General features: G+C 40.2%; 1 protein-coding gene across 3 annotated transcripts in view; it reads right to left on the reverse strand.

Annotated features, from left to right (window-relative positions):
- Window positions 1-21600, reverse strand: part of Magi2 (membrane associated guanylate kinase, WW and PDZ domain containing 2) — a 1345877-nt gene that overhangs the window by 517272 nt on the left and 807005 nt on the right. The window lies entirely within an intron of this gene.

Consider the following 21600-nt stretch of genomic DNA (forward strand, 5'->3'; position numbering starts at 1 on the left):
ACATATACATATACATATACATATACATATACATATACATATACATAGATACACACAGACATATAGACATACACATAGACACACAGACACACACAAGTAGATACACACACAGACACACTTAAGTAGATACACACACATAGATACACAGAGACACATAAACACACACCTATAGACACAGACACACACACTTAGACACACGCATATACACAGATATACAGATAGACACATACATAGATACAAAGACACAGAGACATACACATAGACACACAGACACATACAAACAACGATATACAAATACACACACACACACAGACACACACACACACAGTGTCATTAGTACCATTGATTTTTTGTTTATGCTTTCTAGTTATACAATGGCAAAAGCTGGCCCAGACTCGAGCATGACACATCACAATAAGTGTGGGAACATTATCAGCTCTTCAAGAGGAAGATCATTTATTTCCAGGATGCTTTCTCAAGAGAAAAGTCACAAATTGGTTGACTAAAATTGTAGGGATAAAGGCTTTTCCTCAATATTTACATGGTTTTTGTATTTAGGTGAAGAGAAATACCCCATCTTGAGACTAAAACTGATCTCTTCAGCAGGAGTTCTCTATAACAAAATAGATTAAGGAAACAAATGCTTCCCTGAGAGCTCACCAATGTTAACTAATATCATTTCCTACTGGTGCTATTATCTTTGTGTGCTTTCTTGAGGATCTTACTATAAATATATAGCTGTATCCTTAGTCATCCTAGTCAATATAATTTAAAAATATCATCATCTATAACAGGCATGTAAATACATATTTAGGTATAAGAGGCTCCATGTGGAAATGAGACCAAGCAACCAGAGACACTGTACTTTTATACTGATGAAGAAGCGGACAGTGTGCAGAGGTGTGAAGGTTGTACGGGCATGATCTAATTGTAAGACAGAGACTTATAAAGGGCTACTTACACTCCATATCCCTGTGTCTTCAGAGATAAGGACACGAGTTTCTTATGGGTCCATGGCAGCACATCTCACATGGGAGACTTTGAGCTATTTCAAGGGAAAGTCAGAGAATCCTTTTTAGGTTTTATGAGTTCTTGCTTTGAGGGAGAACAGACAGGGGAGAAATCACTCTGTTTCCTATCATGTTCATGCTGTTTTCTCAAATGCCAAGTGGTTGTAGTTTTTAGGAATGTGTTCTGAACCTTTCACATGCAAAAGGAGTGCTCCACTATTCCATTCAGCAATGTACACCATTAAAAAACGTAGCAAGTAAGAGAAAGTCCACGGCAACCTTTGGCCATAGGGTATGCAGGGCTTCTAAGAGCCATCAGACAGTCATACAGCAGAAAGATTTGTAGCTTATAAATATTCCCCTTCTCCACACTGAAGGAAGCTTATTAACGTGAGCTCTATAAAATGGCTGTGCAGTATAAATGAAGGGGACTGTGGTATCCAGGATATAGAAGAAAATAAAAAATTATACTTGGGAAATGGAATATAGGTATGAGTGGTTTGGGTCAGTGACGATGTCATAAGCAATCCTGTTCTAGTTCCTAGACACTGGTAGCCCCTTGCTGACAATGACAGAATTGTCCAAGGAAGGAGCCCGGTACCTAGGTAAGCCCTTTCAAGACAGCAACTGAGCCAGGAATACATGTATTAGATTGATGCTTCAGCAGGAATTGGATGTTTATTGGGTGAAAATTTGCTAAGCGCGGAGTTTTCAGGATATGTTTGTCAGAGTGACTAACATTATGTAAACGACAACAATAATAAGGATTGTTGGTAGGAAAAATGAAGTCAGAAGCGTAGCTAGATGTTAGCAGATAAACAGGGCTGGAGAATGGCACATCAGAAAGACTGGTGTTTCTGAATATAGCCTTGCCATGAGCTGACTGGGTCTTCAATATGCTTTGGTGTGATGGCTAATCTTTATTTTCAAATTGATTGGATTGAGAAGGATATAGCATATTGTTAAGGCATACCTCTGGGTATCTGAAGGTTTTCTAGAGAAGGTTACCAGTGCAGGCCCAGTTCATCCATCCATCCATCCATCCATCCACTCATTCATTTCTGTACTCATTCGTGCATAGAACATAAGTCAAATACAGTTACTTTAACTTAGTTTCCAAGATGTGGTTGTTTGCTTTATTTTTTGAGACAGGGTCTTATGTTGCCAGGATGAGGCTGAATTTGTCTTTTAACCAATGCTCCTCTTGCCTCAGCCCCCCCCCCCCCAGTTGCTGGAATTACAGACATGTGCCACCAGACCCAGCTCCTTGCTTGTCAATATTTGCATGCAGCTTCCCCTAATTAGTTGCTCTTTACATTTCCTAGATTTAAAATTCCAAGGTTCTCTTATAGTTAGTAGAAACTCAAAGGAAATGCCAGTTGCCCCTCTGGTCACTAATTAAGAAGTCTGAACACAGAAATGAATAGGGATTGTTTATTAACAGCTCACTTTGAAATGACTTGCTAAAATAATTTATGATAAAATATATCTAAAAATAAAACTCAGCCTTTGGGGGTAAAACATGCCTTTCTTCATCACTCTTTAAAAATCAAAACTCTTCCCCAAATGAACTGAAGATAAAACTCTATGAACAGAGAGAGGAAGGCAAGGCTAGATCCATTCTGAATGCTGGGAGGGACAACCCCAAAGTCTAAAAACCCCAACTGAACTCCCCTGGGGGAAATTGTAAATGAAGATTTGCCCTTGATATGTGTCTAATTAGAATCACTGATATGCTGGACAGCATTGAGGAGAACAATCACATACTGGCAGGAAAGAATGTAATGATAACCTACAGGTGAGTTTCATTTCTCTTGTCTATGCTAATTCAATCATGCTGGAGACTTCAGTAGAAGCAAAATGGAGACAATTTCACTTTCTGCACTGAGCTCAAATGCTGACTGAATAAATCACATCAGTCCTTCCAAGTAGCAGAGGTCACCAAGCATAGCTTACATAATCCAGGTGTGATGGGAGAACAGCTAAACACAACATTAACGACCAGGGCTGTCACATCATTGGCGCAGATCACTGGAGTGGCTTGAGTCAGCTTAGCCCCTGAGAACATTTGGCTTCTTTGAAAAGAAGTTTTTCATCAGAGCAGGAGCCAGTCTTAAAGAACGTGTATTAGACCAGTTGAACTTAGGAAAGACTCTTCTGGTTAGCACCAGAAAGGGAAGATGCTACTTTCCCACATACCATTATGAGGTCCCCAAAGCTCTTCGTGTGCCGTAATCACTGAGCTCATGCGAATTGTGAGCAATGAGGACAAAATATAGTTTTTATTGTCACTAGGAACAATAGCCTAGATGTTCCAGTGCTGTGCTAGGTGACTGAAGCAGGTGGCTGGGATTAGGATTTGTGCTGAGCTCAGGAAGTGAGGCTCAGATCTAGGAGGTGAGGTATGTGGTTATAGGACTTAAGTTAGCTCAAGTCTTGATCTACCAACAATTAGATATTTTATTGTGTGATATTAACAGAGTAGCTGTTTAAAGGCAAATTACTTAGCCACTCAATGTCCATATCTTTAAAATAGACAAAATGCTGTATGTTTCACTGGATTTTGTGAGATTTACATGCTACAACAGATTTATAGTGGGACACTGCATTTGAGACTGAGCTCAGCTTGCTGCTGGTTTAGTATTTTAGGAAGAGCCAGATAAATTGGGAAACTGGCCATGTGCACAGAAGGTAAAGGAACTTCCAGAAAAAGAACCCCCAATGGAAGATCTACTTTGAGCTGGCAGTAATCTCAAAACCAGTACAGAGGAACAGTGTGGTATATGGGTTGGTGTCTTCCACTCAGACTGACTGTGTGTTGCACTCCTGGATCTGTGTAGGTAATTTATGAAGACAGAGGAATCCAAGTATATTGTTATACTTTGCCACAGAGGTGACCTATTTTTGATGTTCTCCTTAAAGAGAGTTATTCAAGCAGGACAGAGTGTTTTTTTACTTCCAACAAACATTGTACTTTGGTATAGGAAGTTTTGAAACCAATGGTGATTCTACTTATGGCAGTGCCAGTGAGCTAAGGAAAGTATCTCAGAAAGCAGGTAGACAAGGAAGCAGCACCTGCATATATACCCAGGGGACTGTGGTGCCTAATGAGAGGAATAGAGATGTCAAGTGACACTGTGTAGAAGGTCCTGCAATTCCTGGGGAGGGTGGCAAGTGGCTAATGGCTCCATAGCAACCAGTAGACAAACAGTGAGGGCACTGGGCATATTGACAAGAGGTACTCTGGGAAAACAGCAGCAACACCTATAGGAGAAACCCAAACCTCAGTCACTGGTTTGTGAGCATGACTGTCCCTCTACCCACAGACTGCCAGAAATACCTTAGGAGAGGAAAGCATGTAGACCTGGGAGACAGCTGACAGGGTGATGTTATTTCCTAGTGTTGCATGATGGGATGTGAGCAAGCTCTAACGTCATGGAGCATAAACAGGAACATTATCTATATTGTGGACTGTCACCTTCAGCACCACTTGGATATGGAGATTTGGAGATTCAGCGTATACACATACATGTGCATATCCTTTATTATGAAATCATGACTGAGAAAAATTATATAGCTGTGGTCAAACTCCTTATTTGTTTTTCAGCTTGTTACCCAATTTGAAAATGGGGATAATATGACCTACTTTAGCTTCAGGAGATTGTGCTTGTAGAATGGCAATAAAACATTTGTACATGAAAAGTATCCAGAATTGTTAGTGTCCTCCATGTCAGGGAAGCTGGAGAATTACTCAGTTAGCATCTCAGAACCAGCATGGTTGTTGAACTCCTCCCTGATAACTAACTACTAACGTAGAAAAGACTAGAGTCACACCAGAAGGTCGAGCTTGGAGTTCCGATCCCGACACCATATACACAATGCTCTGGTCTTCACAAACAACTATGAATCTACCACCACAGCTGACAACGAATTCCTGAAGAAGGAAAACTTAGGGTAAATTCTAGCTCGTATGTGACTGACTAAATACGGCAGGGAGTCCATCATGTCCTTCATCCTCGTGAGCTTTCATTGTTACTCATTGGTATAAAACATACATGATATGGGGTTTAGCATCTCAATCATTTTAAAACATGCAGTCCAGTCTACAAATACTCTCCCATTGTGAAATCACCACTACCATCTTCAGAAGCATTCTTCTTTCTTCAAACCGAAACTCTCTAGTCTCCTCAAACCAAAACCTCCTAAACCTATCATTGCTACAACTGCCGTTTTGTTTTCTGTTCTTTTGAATTTGAGAGTTCTCGAATGTGATTCATGTGCTGAAGGAGTTTATTTCACTTAGGATAACAGCTTCTGGGGTGAATGCTGTCCTTCATCCTCATATGGCCTGAAAGGGCTTGCATCTGACCAGAGAAGTAAGGTGATGAGGGAATGAGATGCAAACAGAAAGCAGGGATCAGGTGGTAGGAACACTTGGCTGGGGAAGCCATACCACCCTGGAAGCTTGGCGTGGTTGTTGTAGAGAGCTGAACAGAGTGCTGGGATTATTGCATACAGCTGAAAAGGGAGGCACTATGTACAGATAAATAGGAAGGCAGAGTTTACGTTACACAGATGGAACAAGGAAATTGGTTTCGATAACCTAGGTAGGAGCAGCCTCTGTTCGGAGGCAGTCTTCATGCCATAAATATCGGTGTGAGGGGAGCTTTGGTGGACATTTTCTGCATACCCTGCCAATGTTTGCACTCCATCCCCTAAAACAAGGTTTCAACACTGCTCTGAGCCTGAGGGTGTGGGATGCATGATGTGACCTTGCCTATGACATTTACTCAGTATGTCACTCATCCAGGGCTTGCTCTGCTTCCTACAGCCATGTTGTACCACAGATTGGAATTCCAGCCCTATTTGAGGACAATCCTACCCTTGAATGGCTACATCACACTTCCCTTTCCATCCACTGTAGTCATTTAGCTCGCTTCCAACCTTTGGCCTCTTGTGACTGACACTGCAGTTCCATCAATATACAGGTAGCCACTTGGGGCAGCCACTCTCAACCTCTGATTTACATATCAAAAAGTACAATTGCTAGCATGTATGGGAACTACCATATATGAATGCTACCGTACTATTTTCCAATATAGATATACAACATTTTTCTTTCCACTGCAAGTGCATAGAAGATCCTCTTTCTCTACATTCTCATCAACATTTGGTATTGCCTGATTTGATTTGTGTTTGCATCCTAGTTATCGTAAGGCATGCTCTGTCTTAGGATGTTTAGCAGTCCCTACCAGGAGCGGTAGAAAGCTGAAATACTCAGCATTGAGCATTTAGAGCTGATTGTTCTTTGCTAACTGCCACTGATATTTACTAATACTGTCATTAAAGTGCTGTTCACTGAAAAGTGTGGCTTATTTCTTCCTATCTTTACGTAAGCTTCAATTACCTGTAGATTTTCAGTTAATAGTATCTATTTCAGTTACTGTCTTTAAAAATCATCTGAAGTAGATGTAATTTATGGATTGTATTTATAAACAAAAATTAGCAAGTTTATAAAAATCCAACTGAGTTTTCAGGAGGCTGAACTGAACGAGTTGATTAACTCCAACAGTTTGATTATGCTTCATATAGTGGTGTAAAATGCCATCCTCTACATTCTGCCTGGATTTCAGCTATAGGCAGAAACATCTGTCTGTGGTATCAAAAAATCTTCTCCAAACTTAAATCAGAATATGCTACATTTAAAGTAGTTGTCCCAATAGATGGTTCTGGAGATGGGAAATGGGTAACAATTACACAACAATGGAAGAGTTTCATGCAATAGGGCTGTGTACTTAAAAACGGCCAAAATGTTATAACACACACACGCACACACACACTCAAATACTCCTATACACACTCACACACAAATGCACATACACACACACTCATGTTCCCATTCAAAGACACACAAACATAGTCACACACTCACATGTACATCATACACACTCACACACTCTCACTGACACACACAAACCCTCACACAAACTCAAATGCATATTCAAGTTCATACTCACTCACTCATACACACTCACACACATACAATCACACAAACACTCAAATACACTCACACATTCACACACAAACACACACTCCTGCATACGTAAATGCACACTTACACAAAACTCACACACACTCACATATGCTTACATACTCAAAGGCACACTCACATGTACACTCAAACATGCACTCACACACACTCATAAATGCATATAGACATATACAAAGACTCACAGCACACTCTCACATAAATAGACTTACAGAGACTCATACACACATACTCACATACACACACACATACTCAAACATTCACATGTACACTAAAACATACACTCACACATATTCACGTACACTCACACAAACACTGAAAGACACACATACACTCACATGTACACTCACATACACCTGCACACTCAAATGCCTAATCACACACATTCATGAACACTCACACACTTTCACACATATACATTCATACACATACACACATACTGATACACACTCAAACATACACTCAAGCATATACTTACTCATACACACTCATGAACACATACTCACAAACACAAATACACTCGCACATTCATACACAGTGGATAAAGGTGGAAGCGGTGGAGGAGAGTAGAACATAATGTATTGTCTGCTACATGACAGCTCCTATAAAGCCCTAAGATTTATGATACTATTCATCTATAAACGCATAAATCTGTGTATGAAATGGCTCCTTATTGTATCAGTTAAAGATCAATGAAACAGAACTAGAGAAAACATAAGCTCTGTATCCTGAAGACCTCTGGAAAGTATAATGAAGCCGTCTCTGGCAATGCCAGAGCTTTGTGTTTCAGTATTGATGCACTGTATGAGACGCTAGTGAGGAACCTTAAAAACATTTATTTTCTACAAAAAGAAAGGAATATAATGATTCCCATCTACTAATGAAATAAAACCCCTTAGCAGCATCTAGGATCATGGGCCTGCAAGAATAGATGCTTCAGTGTTAGTCTTTTGACCTCCCCAGCCTAAGTACCATCTGTCAGGTCATAATTGTCCAGGAATACTACATCTCAGTTATCTTATTTCCTCCCTTTTTGTTTGCTTTGGCACTGAAGAAATGGATGCCCACTTTAGAATTCTGAGATATGTATGGGCTTTTCCTTCTGGAATTTAATTTAAGTAATAACCTGAAAATCCCTTGAGTAGAAATTACATAGTTATGGGGAGGCAATGCCTGTTCCATGGAGGTGTCTTAGTGGGTGGGACAGGTGGAGAATGAATGTAAAGGAAGCTATGGTCTGTGAGGCCGCAGGGAGCTGATGAGAGCTGTGTACATCCTGCTTTCTGCACTGGTGAGGCAGAGGGACGGGTGTGCTGGATGGGAAGAAAGGACTTTGAAACTGGGCCTTTGCACATGCTTAGCAAGCTCTCTACTGCTAAAATGTATCTCGAGCTGAAGTTGACTTTAGACAGCTTCAACTACATTTCAAAATGGACATGGAGTGCTTCTTATAATTAAGCAGTTTCTAGTTGTCATAACCGTCTAAGGGGCAAGCTTTCTACGGCACACTTAAATTGAGAATTTACTTAGAAAGAATCGGTTAAAAGCTGGCTTCCTGAAAAGCTCCTCGGAATCTATGTAGTGTAACACTCCTACTTTACATATAAAGATGATGAGGCATAGAGAGGGGTGTGATCCGAGCCTCATCAGAACGACAAACTAAAAGGAATTCTTGACCTTCCTTAGTAGTACACAGGTCTTGTTCCCAGAAACCACATGCATGGTTTCTTACTGCAGAATCCTCCTGTGTTTTTATTGCAAAAGGAACTGCTGTTGTTTTCCCTAAACTCCTAAGCTGCTACATCTGTTCCTTGGTAATTTTCAACCTTCCCCAAAGTGTTCTGAATAAGACCCGTAAGAACATACTACATACATTTCAGTGGCCTGACGTTTGTCACTTACACAGTGGTTATTATCTAAATATTTGGTGTAAGTTAATTCCTAAAAGCCACTAGGGGGGTAACTGTTCCTATTCACATCTTCTATAGGATGAAGAGAGCGGAACAAACTGTCCAGAATGCTCCCAGTTGACAACCTATGACCTGGACCTGGTTCTCTGGTCTGTCTACTTAACCATAACATGTAATATTTTCATCACAAAAGGAAATCCAAAAGTAAAACCACAGCAGAGCAACTATTGATTACACCTATTCATTACAACTGACATGACTGTTTTCCAATGTTCACATTAAAATGCTTTACTGAACCTAATTTCTGATTCAACTTCCTAAGGTGGGAGGTGTACTGGGGAGAAGGAGAAGCCAACAGCCACCTGGAGCGAGCTAAACTGCACTGCCAGTGAGTGCTCCACGTTGGAAGCCATGTTGTCAGGAGTGAATGTTTATTTTCAATACATGTTAGTAATACACAATTCTTCTATTACTTTAAATACAGGTCTTCAATATGGAGAGAGCAATGCTACCTCAGTAAAACTGAGCAGTTACTTCTCGTCTCAGGTAAAACAAACAGGCTATTATTTCATAAATGACATTTTAATTACCAACAAGAGGCCATTAAAAATGCATCCTGGCAGTTTGCTTGGTTCCTCTTGGAAAGATAATATTGACAAACTGCTATGGAATTGCAGTTCTGGAAACAGCATAAATTGAGATCAGTAATAAAACACATTCACTTGTGTACCCTAAAGCAATGATAAACAATTTGAGGAGGGAAGACAAAGTTGAAGTTATATTTCTCTTTCTTGGGGAGAGGCGGAAGAGAGAGGAGGTTTGCAGGAAGAGTGTTGTGCCTGCAAATTCATCACTTATGCGAATTACTTTATGTGCTTAGGATAGCAATGTGAAGATTCAGCCATGCAGGGAGACACAGAGGAAGGGAATGCTCTGCAACTCCATTTCTATTTTCTCTACCTGTGAAGAGGACCTTTGCAGAAGCCCCTGGGCTGGAGGATTTCAAGAGAGCAGCTGGATTCTGGAGCCCAGCTCAGAGGTCTCATCAGGAGCATCTGGCTTAATCCCAGCAGCTGGGCTGATTACAAATACCAAAGCTTCTTCTCACAATGTGCACAAGGCTTTCAAAAGATAAAGTCATTGCTTATAGCATTTGAGTTCTCCTGATAATTCTGATCAGGGTGAATGCTTTTAACTGAGGGTATCATCACTCCAGAAACCATGAGAACAGTACTAAGTCATTTACCTTTTCCCTGATTCCCCTAGGAAATATATTTGTATTGGTCTTTTTAGTATTAACCCAAAGGAGATATGCCCTGGTGATGGATTCCTACTCAGTTAACCACAGCAAGTAAAGGAAATTCTTTTTGTGTCCTTTAGGGGCAATGCAATTTACTTTGCTTTCCCTTGAGTAAGAATATTGGTGGTATCTTGGAATCACTTGTGTCGCTGGGGGAATCTGGGGATGACAAGCACTCAGCTTGCAAAAGACTAGCTAAATAGCATATTCTGTCATTTCTTAAAGAGTGTCCTCCCTTCTCACTCTCCTCTCTATATTCACTTACTTATTCTTTCAACAAAGATTTTAGAGACCATTTTCTGTGACTAATCTCCAAATGTGGTCACTGAAGAGAAATAAAATCTAAAACATATATTAAATAGGCAGTTATTAGAAAGATGCAAGCATCTTGAAACAATTCATAGAAAGTGTGTGTGGGGGAGATGTGTTTGTGTGTATGGTGTGTGTGTGTGTTCACTAGCTATGGAGAGAGTAGCTCTATTCCATAAGGGAATATTGAGCTCAGTGAGTTATGTTTTTGTTTTTTCCAGTCACTGGCCTCAAACTCCATGCATAGCAGAGAATGTCTTTGAACTTCTCTGATGGTCCTGCCTGCCCATTTTAGCCCTGTGATTATAGGAATGGATAGTACTAAGGATTCGGTTCGGAGTTTTGTGAATGCAAGACAAACAATTTTCAAAGCTTTGACTAGCATCAATAGTGAGAGAAGAACGTGATGCCAAAGGAGCTGACTGGGTTAAAGTGCTTGCTGCATAAGCATTGAGAGCTCATTTCAGGTCTTAAGCACCCACAGGAAAAGCACATGTGTGGTATTATGCATCTCTAACCTAAGCTCTGGCGTGGAAGAGACAGGTGACCTCTAGGAGCCTGATGACTAGCAAATCTAGTTAAAATATCAGGTTCAAGATTCAGTGAGAGATCCTATGTATGACTTATGTGGAAAGCAATAGAGAAATACACACAATGTTGACATGTAGCCTATAGAGTGTAGGAGCACATAAGCACATGCATTCATACACACACACTGGGGGAGGGAGGGAGGGAGGGAGGAAAAGGGGTCAGATGTAGAACTTCAGAAAGGATTGGGTTCAAGTTGATTGGGTCATATCCTATACTCCAGAGAACTTCAGAGAAACTTAAGACTGAAGAGACAGAGTAAGTGAGGGAGATGGGGAAGATTTATGAAAAGAACATCAGAGTCCTAACATCCAAGCATCCTCTAGCCAAACAATGTATAAACTGACCTCCCTGGTGAGGCTTAGGATGAAATACAGGATATGGATCGTGGGTTAGCTCTTACCAACAGAGGCAGTTGGGGCTTGAAAAATTAAGTTAGGATCTCTGACCACTTCCCACTAAACTGAGGACATGGTATATATTTAGAGATCACAAAATATCAGGTTCAAGGTTCAGTGAGAGACCCTATGTAAGACTTATGTGGAAAACAGTAGAGGAATACATACAATGTTAACATGTAGCCTATAGATTGTATGAACACATGAGCACATACATGCATACACACACACTGGGGGAGGGAGGGAAAGAGGTCAGATGTAGAATGTCTCATTCCTGAATGTCAACAAACTGCATAGCTTTAGCCTTCTTGTTAGAAAGGCCAAGACCATAAAAGGAAGGAGCAAGAAAAGGATCACCCAGGAGGATGTCACCAGAGCAAGGCATCACAAACACTGAAGCCAAACACACAAACCAGAAAACTACCAAAAAGTGCCTCATTGGGCAAAAGGTGTGATATGTAAAGTTTAAAGACATTTAATTTAGTTTGGTGAGAGGAGCAAGACATTGTTTTGTTTGAGGGAAGTGAAGAACAAAGGAAGATTGAAGAAGTGGAAAGGTCTTTAAACAAGACCTTTCAGCTGAAAATTCTCTGTGCAGAGAAGGAAAAAAAATAACAGAATAGCCAATAGCCTATTTAACAGGTAAAAATATTTGCAAGATATATATCTAATAAGGAATTAATAACCAGAATGCATGGGGACTCAGTACAAAATGATACTGAGGATAATAACCTGAGTATGGCTAAAAGGTATGTGAAAAGTAGTCAACACCACACATTACCAGGGAAATGTGTATCAGAACTACAGCAATGCCCTACTAAGAACAGCTATTACTGAGCCACCCCCACACATTACCAGGGAAGTGTGTGTCAGAGCTACAGCAATGCCCTACTAAGAACAGCTGTTACTGAGCCACCAGCTAATGACTAGAACTTGTGAAGAAATAGAGAAAAGAGAAACCTGAAGTCTGCTGGTGGGATCTATGTTAGGACAGATACTGTGGCAAGTGTACATACAGAGATTCATCAAATCATTATGTTGATCCAGCAATCTGACTACTAGATACAACTTCAGGGGAAATAAAAGAAGTATGGCGAAGAGGCATTGAAATACCCAGGTCACTGAAGAAGGATTCACAGCTCTCAAGAAATGCAAGCAACTCAAATGTCTATCCACTAATAATTACATAAAAAATGTCCTACATACACCCAAAGAATACTATTTGGTCAAAAAGGATGGGATCTTGTCACTTGTAATAACATGAACAGGACTAGAGATCATTAGAATAAGAGAACAAGTCAGGTGCCACGAGATAAGGACTGCATAATCCAACTCCTATGTGGATTCTCATAGGAGTTAAAACTCAAATGATCTTCACCAGAGAGTGGGAGAAAGTAGAGGGGGCGGGGAGGACTAGGAATGGGATGAGCTTAGGGTCATTAGTCACAGTTAGAGGGAGGTGTGCTAGTGTACATCAGGTGCATACCTAAAATTGAAGTACTGCACGTTTCAGCAAAGCCAGAAGACAGCAGTTTCATGTTTTCAGCATGCACAAGTGATATTTGAGAAGACAGATATATTGGGCCTGATTCTGCTATTATACAAATAAATACATATCAAAATTCACATGGTGTCCCACAAACATATATAACTATCATGTTTTTGTTTGTTGTTTAAGATAAGTTTAAATTTAAACAAATGAGAAAAAAAGAACCTTTTTCCAGACCTTCAAAGTATGTCTTCAAGTGGAAAATGTCTGCTGTAGACCTGGAATGAACCCAGCTTTTAAAGTGGTATAAGCATACCTATCTTTCAGAGATCCAGGACTAAGGGTCAGAAACATTTTGTTCTGTTTTGTTTGTTGAGATGGGACCTAACTCCATAGCTCTGGCTTTCCTGGAAGTCACTCTGTAGACCACACTGGATACTCACAGAGATCTCCTTTCTGCCTCTTAAATACTAGGATTAAAGGCATGCTCCACTGTGCCTAGCTACAAGCCAGAAAAATTTTAGCAAAGGACTAGAGAGAAAACAATTCAGCCATGTCTGTCACACTTACTGTATCTTCCCATTGAAGCACAATAGCAGCGGGAATGATGGGTAAGAAAATGGGCTTGACTGCACCCTGATGGAACTGTATAGAACACCTAAGTAGGATGTAGAGAACTGTCAGCCTTGACCGAAGAGAAGTCAGAAGGCCCCACCTAGAAAGGCGGGATTTGGAAAAATGAGGAGCTTCTCTAATGGAAGATGTGCTAATAGCATTTTGAGAAAAATAATATAACAGAGGCGAATGGTGACAGCGAAAACAGCAATTAAATAAAATAGAAAGAGCACTTAGCAACTAGACAGGGCAGAAATCGTAATCATGGTGCTTTGCATATCTAAGCAGTGGGCAGACTAATATTTGCACGGACTGTCAGAAAATGTAATCAGGTCCATGACTTGAAGACCCAAGAGATCAGGCACAGTGTGGGAAGTGGGACAGTTAAGAGATGGCCAGAATACAGGCTGCATACATGAAGAGATGCTGAGTCAGGGACGTTTGTGTGCTTTGTTAACCATTTTCACATTTCTTTTTCTTCAGCAATTAGGAAGACCAGGCAATTCTCAACATAGGAGTCACGATACCAGGACTTTTTTTCTGATATACCAGTATTTCTGGCAGGAGGGAACCAAACATAGATGAGACTGGGGGCAAGAGGAACGGACCCAGGACCCAGGTGATGGGCAGATGGATGCTGTTGAGGCTACAGTTGCTAAAACCTGGTTCCCACCAGGAATCATCCAGTATGAGTTGATCCTGAGGGTTCTGACCTAGTAGGGAGGGATTGACTCATGCCTGGACTCATAATTGGATGCCATTATTGGGAGGTGTTGGGAACACTAGAGAACACACGACACTGGGGGCACACCCTTGGTGGGTGCTACCTTGCCTGGGGTGTCTCTGGATTTCTCTGTTTCCATGAGGTCAGTGGATCCTCTCTGGTATGCTCTCAGCGTCATAATCTTCTGCTTCACCAGAAACCAAAAGCAATGGAGCCAGAGGACCATGGACCCAAACTGTTGTTTTTAAAACAAAATTCCAAATGAAGACTCAAGAGCCAGACACTGTGGTGAAAGCCTTTTCCCTCAGAGGCAGGGAAAGCACCCAGCTGACCTTCCCACTCCACCAATGTCCCAGAAAGAAAGAAAAAATCTCCCTTTCTTTCTCCATGCTGTCTTAAATAATCTTCAACTCAAAGACCCTCCTTTGTACTTCCTTATGTTCACTCCACCAACTGGTTGATTGCTCCAACTCTTGGTTACAGAAAACTATTGGGTTAAAGGTGTGTGCTAGGGCTGAGCCACACCACAACAAAGTCTTTCCAGTTCATAATCCTGGGGTTCACAAAGTGATCAAATATCCTACAGCACCAAACCTCTGAAATTGTTACACAATGATTCCTCCTCCCATAAGCCATTTCTTTCAGATATATTTGTCATAGTCTAACACTGGAGGCACTGATATTGTGCACCTCGTGGTACTTTAATGCTTTTTTTTCCCCTTAAGATGACTATACCATGTAAGAGAGAGTCCAGAAGTTGCCACTTTGGTTTGGTGTCTCTAAGCACAAAATGGAAGCAAATGGTACTTATTTAGAGTAAGCAAATGGCAAATGATTACATAATGGCCTTTGAAATTTTTAAACTTTTAGCTTGCTCTCCCACTTCACCATCAATTGACTAGTTGGAGAATGTTAGTTTTCTGTCAGCCATTATAGCTTCAGAATAAATGTGTTAAACCATTCTTCCGAAGTGTTAGTTTAGGACAGCCATTCTCGTTGAAGATAAACATCCTCAGTTTTAACTGCAGAGGGCCAGATTCACAGGCTTGGGGTGTGTGGGTGATTAATAATATATCTGTTACATGTTGACAAGTATTTGAGAGATCCTGGCTTTAGTAATAGAACAGGGGTGTGAAAACTTTGCTCCCACCCCTCTTTCTCTATCTCTCTTGCCACATATGTTGCCTCATTGGCACTTGCCACTTTGTCATCTGTCTTCAGGATCCACTCCATGGCTCAGACACATGTCTATCATTTTCCAGGTTATGTCCTTGTATGTCTCAAGATTTTCTTTCTCACTGTTATCCTGTGCTACTTAATTTGAGTAGAGATTTTAGATAATATTGTTGTAGAATCTTTCTCTATCAACTTGGTACCATACCGCGTGGAGTCAGAGTAAAAACAAATCATCGTAATGGGAAACTATATATAACCCATGGAAAGGCAAATATTTAATTGTACCTGAATTTAAAGTAGTATTGATTTCAGTATAAAATTAGGTTCAGAAATTGTACTGCTTTCTGAAATTATCTGTCATTTTAGACCATATGAAGATTTCTGTTTACCCTCTCATCTAACAAGTTTAATCATTGCTTTTTAAAAAGTGAAGGGCTTCTGGTTTTGTGCTCTGGTACTGATGGCGCTCAAGAACTTCCAGATCCTGACATTGAGTGTGAGTTCAGCTTGGAATATCAGAATTCTCTCATTTAAGTAAAACCAGGCCTACACTTCAGACTTACTTTAGTACTCTGGGTTATCATAACAGTCATTCTGTACAGTATCCAAATTCATTGGGCAGTAAGGAATGTAAATAGGGGGATCTATGATAAGGTTCTTACATCTCCATATGGGTTGAAATAAGCCAAATTAAAACAACAACAAAAAAATAAAAAGAAAAAAAAAATAAAAAGGATACCCAGATACCCTGAATGTGTTGGTTGACTTTTAGAAAAACAGGTTAGACACAATGAGATACTTCTGTGTATAGTGAGAGATTAGGAATGGTGTCCTTTGGACAGACAAAATTTATTATTAGAATGCCTCTGTAATTTAGCCTTTGTTTGATAGATTACAGATAAAGACAGATGCTCATAAATGAAAATCAACAGTAAGGTTTTTTATGGGAAAATACAGTTTATAAAGATTGCTTATATAAGGGAGGAAATACAAAGGAAGAAACAAGAAGTGGAAGACAGAAGCAAGATAGTGAAGCAGAGAAGTTAAGACATTAGGTAAAGACACTGGAGCTTCAGGATGAGGTGTCCTGTCTGTGGGTTTTTTTTTTTTTTAGATACCAGCAACCAATGCAGTGGTGGATGCTAAGGACAAAAGAGGACAAACATTTATCTCCTGCCACAAATATAATGTAAATGCTAATTACTGTGAGTTCAGAGCAAACAACTCTCTTAGAGTTAGAAATAGAGAGAGCTCAGGCTCAGTACTTAGAACTTTGAGTTCTGTGTTGTGTTCATTGACCTCACCTGTGCCTGAAGGTTTTCCTATTATTAATTTCCACCATCAACCACTTTAAGGTTTAAATCTACTCTGTAAGTGATATCTAACAGGTTTTCTAGGAAGCTATGGGACATCTCACTGAGGAAGATAATAAATGGACACCCTCTCTCCTTAGAATTGTCAGCACAATTCTAAGATCAGGAGTCCTGCTTTGAGTCTACTGTCCTACAGTGCAACAGCCCTCTCTTAAGCCTTACACAGATACAAGAAGGGTCCAGCTAAGCAAAGTACAAGCTAGCCCAAAGAATATCAACTCTATTCATTTAGTTGGGTCAGAAATGTGGGAGTTCAAGGAAATTGAACATAGGATTGGATGCCTCACATGTATGACAGTTAGGAACAAGCAGCCAATTAAGTCGTTAGGGAAAAGATTCCCACTTAAGGACACAATAGAAGACAGAGGGAAAGCCCTTTATTCAAAAATTGTCTCTGAGTTATTGGAAGAGCAGAAGCTTCCCAGATAATCTGTTAGACAGACCGGAATGAGAGGAACTTCATCTTTAAGTAGTGAAGACCTGTCAAATGTATTCAACGGCACTGAGTAATTATGAAGTATATTCCAGTGTACTAAGATTATTTGATACACTATGAATTTTTGTCTAAAGCTAGAATAAACAAATCCTTCAGGGTCTCATGAATGATTTTGTTTGGTTTCTGATATCAGAGTCCTGAATAGCTTAAGATGCAGTCACAGCTTACTCAGCTGACAATGGAACTCTCTGTCTGCAAAGCTGAAAAAGACCTAGGTTTTATAACCTACAGGATATCAATAAAAGACTGGGGCAGTGAAACAAATAAAAATGACAAGGGGAGGGAGGAAGGAAGGAAGCAAGGAAGGAAGGAAGGAAGGAAGGAAAGAAGGAAAGAAGGAAAGAAGGAAGGAAAGGAAGAATAAGAAAGAGACAAAGTTGAAGAGGTGAGGGGTGCTTTACTCATCATGGGATTGCTGAAATATTATTGGTAGACTAATACAGAGATATAAAACTCTCCTTACTGTTCATTTTTATCTTATTGTATAAGCAACTGGTCCTGGATAAATGGATCTTTTAATGTCAAATTGACATTTATTATGGGTAGGGATTTGAGAGTAAGAATTCTAAGCTATCAGACGATTCTTATATTGCCTGAATATATCATTTGTTTTCTAGATTTTTTTACTCAAATTATTCTAGAATCTTTGCAGCATTTGGTTTATTATTGTTTTTGCCTTTACTGTGTCATTCTTGGGTAAAATTTGCATAAATCTATGCAAGGAAAGCTAGTTAAGTGATATGCTTCACTTTATAATGACTATATTCTATGACATCAATATGATGTTAAAAGTATATTCTAAAACCTACTGTTAAATATGAATAAATATGAACAGAAAGAAAGTTAGACTTAATATTGCCTTTAAGGGAGAATGTGTCAATAGTAAATGTCTAGACTATTAATATTTAATAACTTAAAATGTATTAATTTAATGCTTTCTTTGAGTGATATATAACATTAAAGAGATACAATGATAGAAGTAGAGTTGAAAGCAACCTCTAAACATCTGCCTCTTCTAGCTCATCCATAGACATCAGTAAAGATTTGCATTGAAGTATGGTTGCTGAATGGGAAGGATTAGCATATGGAGCTCTGCTCTGTGAGGATACTAGGCAACTGGGGACAGGAGCTAGCTCAGGAAAGGAAGTGGTGCTGTTTTGTGAGAGGAGTCATGTTAGATGGAAAACTCCAAGTTATGAAAAGTCACAGCCTGTTCACATCTATGTGGCGGAAGATTAAACTTGGAATCTAAAGGGAAAGGGGCAAGGACAGGCAGCTAAATAAACCTGATTAAGGAATTTGAACTTCATTCTTAAGGTTGGGAAGTGCCTGGGGAAATTCTAAGCACAGATGTGAAAACAACTGATTATTAATGCAGAAAGATCAGTGGGTTGCAGCATGGATGAAGAACCCAGAAAAGCCTTTAGGGAGTGCTACTTTGAATTTAGATAATGGCCATAATCTCCACCTTAAGGTAAATTGTTGGGAATGAGATGAGAAATAGGGGACATGTTCGAGGACTATTCTAGGAGGTAGTAATTCCTGACTATCATTTGGTTATGTGTAGTAAAGGAGAATAAAGTCAAAGTCATCAAACTCATTCTGTCTTGGGAAAGAACAACTCAGGCAGCCAGGGAGGGATCCCAGGAGAAGTGAGCAAGAAAAATATCATGATTAGATTCAAGCATACCAAGATGAGCCAGATGACAGTGGCCTGGGCTACTTCCTGAGACCATGTGGATGTCTGATGGCCATGCTGCCTTGAGGGGAACATAGCAATTAGAGCAGTCTGTGCCTGAAGCCATGGTGACATCTGGGGCTATGTTGATCCTGGGGCCATATCTGAGTCCATGCTGCTGCATGGGTCAGGGTAGGGGATGTCTGTGCCCATGATCCTTTTGAAGCCATGGTCTGTATTATTGTCCGGAGTCCATGTTACTACCAAAAGCCATGTGTCTGTCCCTGGCCTAAGGTCATGTTGATGTCCCAGCACTGTGCTGAGTTGATAAATGGGAGAGCTGGCTCTGGTGGTATTGATATAGGAGAGCTAACCCCAAGGAAATGAATGCAGGGGACCTGGCTGGCTGACCAGCTCAGCTACCATCCACATCCAGATTCAAGGCTTTGAGTTGATCTGTCAACATCCACTCTATTTATCATCTGCTGGAGTGTGTGAAAGGGCTGGTCCTAAAGATCCAAAGCTGTAGGATCTCCATGGCACAGAGCAACAACAGGATATCAGAAAGAAGTCTCAGGAGGATCCAGTATTGACAGTGTAGCAGAAGCCAGAGACCTCAAACCACACCAATGACTCACTGTAATGAACATTCGCAAGTGAAGTTGTTTGGGCAAAATGGTATACTGTGGGACACACTGGGATACAATGAAGCTTCCATGTTGAGATTTTTTTTTGTTTTGGAGGGGTAGGGCACAGGGCAGAGGGCGGATATGAAAGGACAGGGAGGTGAATGGGATTGGCATACATGATGTAAAATTCACAAAGAATCAGTAAAAAGTGAAGGGGGGGCATGGGGTGAGGGGCTCCTAAAGACATGGCTCGGGCATTAAAAATTATTGGGAGTTCAGTTCGCAGAACACATGCTGGTTAGCTCACTAATTTCTGTGAAAGCATTGCACTTTCATATATAACCATCATCCGCACTCTCTCCCTACCTTCGCCTCTCCACACACATGGTCAAATGATTTATTACACAGTGGATCTCACATTGTCCTTACTATTGTAACATCAGTAACTTTAAGAAGTCATTTGCAATTCAGCCTGTAAGGGATGGTATACTGACTTTATAGAGTCTGCCAATGCTTCCTTTCTAAGCTTCTCCACTGTGGTGGCTGCTGCTTCATCTTTAGTTCCTGTCTTCAGAATTTACATCAGATATCCAGATCTTAGAGCTCTGCAAATGTCAACAGTAAGTAACATAGATAAACATATAATAACACAATTTTTTAGTGCTTGGTGTGTGTGTGTGTGTGTACCAGAGTGAGTGTATGTGTACTATGTATATACATTCAGGAGCCCATGGAGGTAAAAGGAGAGCATTGGAGCCCCTAAAACTGGAAGTATAAAATTGTGGGCTATCATGTGGGTGCTGGGAACTGAACTAGGGTCCTCTCCAATAGTAGTAAGTACTTCAGCACTGAGCCTCCTTAGCCCTAACTTAAGACTTTTATAAAGTCAGAAATACTAGTTTTTTTTTTCCTAAGTTAAGGTGCTTTCAACTAAGCTGCCTTTCAGCTTTCTCTCCTAAAAGGGAGCAACCCTTTCCTGTGAAGTTAGGGGTAGTCATCTGGGACCTTTGACTTTGGGAAGAATAATGCATTGTGCCCTGTATCACATCCTATTTTCTGTATCCAGGTCTTGCATTTTCTCCTGATTTAATGTTTGAGTCCTTCCCTGGTCCAAATTAGAGGAGAGATGCCTGGTCTGCCTGGTTAGCTTCTTCAGGACCTTTGACAGGATATGACCCTCTACTCTTCTATCGCTCCTAAGGATGTCATGGGGCACCTTGTCTGTAAGCCCTGCATTCTCCTAGGAAATCTCCCATGAACTGGCACGCCTACCTTTTCCTGCACAGAAGACTTCATGGAACTTGAGAAAAGAAATGAGATTCCTTTGAACAAAATGCCTTCACATCCACCTTTCGACCTTCAGATTTTCTTCTAGGGTGGTGATCATTTAAAATATATACTTTGGGTTTTTGCTTATGAAGGCTAGTGAAATTTTGTTTTGTGTTATAAATATCTTAGTAATCTTCAAGAAATGTTATTACCTTAATCACTTAAACCTACTGAGATAATGCATGGTAAATTAAGCATATTTTTATCCCCTTTCTTATCTCTACATCCCTGTTGACATGGTAATAAAGAGTTTTAAGAAAGCAAAAAACAAAAAACCAAATAACTAAAGAATCAGAAAACTGTGGGAGTGGGAAGTCCCTCTAACTCATTTGCCTATGCTTGGGACCCTTTCCTGCTATGAGGATGGTTGTCTCATCCAGCCTTTGACAGGCATAATTTGTTTCTAGTCTTATTATAATTTGTTGTGTCAGATTTGGTTAATATTCCTGGGAAGCCTGCTTTTTTTTTTTAACCATTTTACTTTTGAAGAGAAATGGAAGAGGAATGGGTCTAAATGTGAGGGGAGG

The sequence above is a fragment of the Grammomys surdaster genome, unplaced genomic scaffold (genome assembly GCF_004785775.1).
Source record: "Grammomys surdaster isolate TR1022 unplaced genomic scaffold, NIH_TR_1.0 325, whole genome shotgun sequence".
Classification (NCBI taxonomy): domain Eukaryota; kingdom Metazoa; phylum Chordata; class Mammalia; order Rodentia; family Muridae; genus Grammomys; species Grammomys surdaster.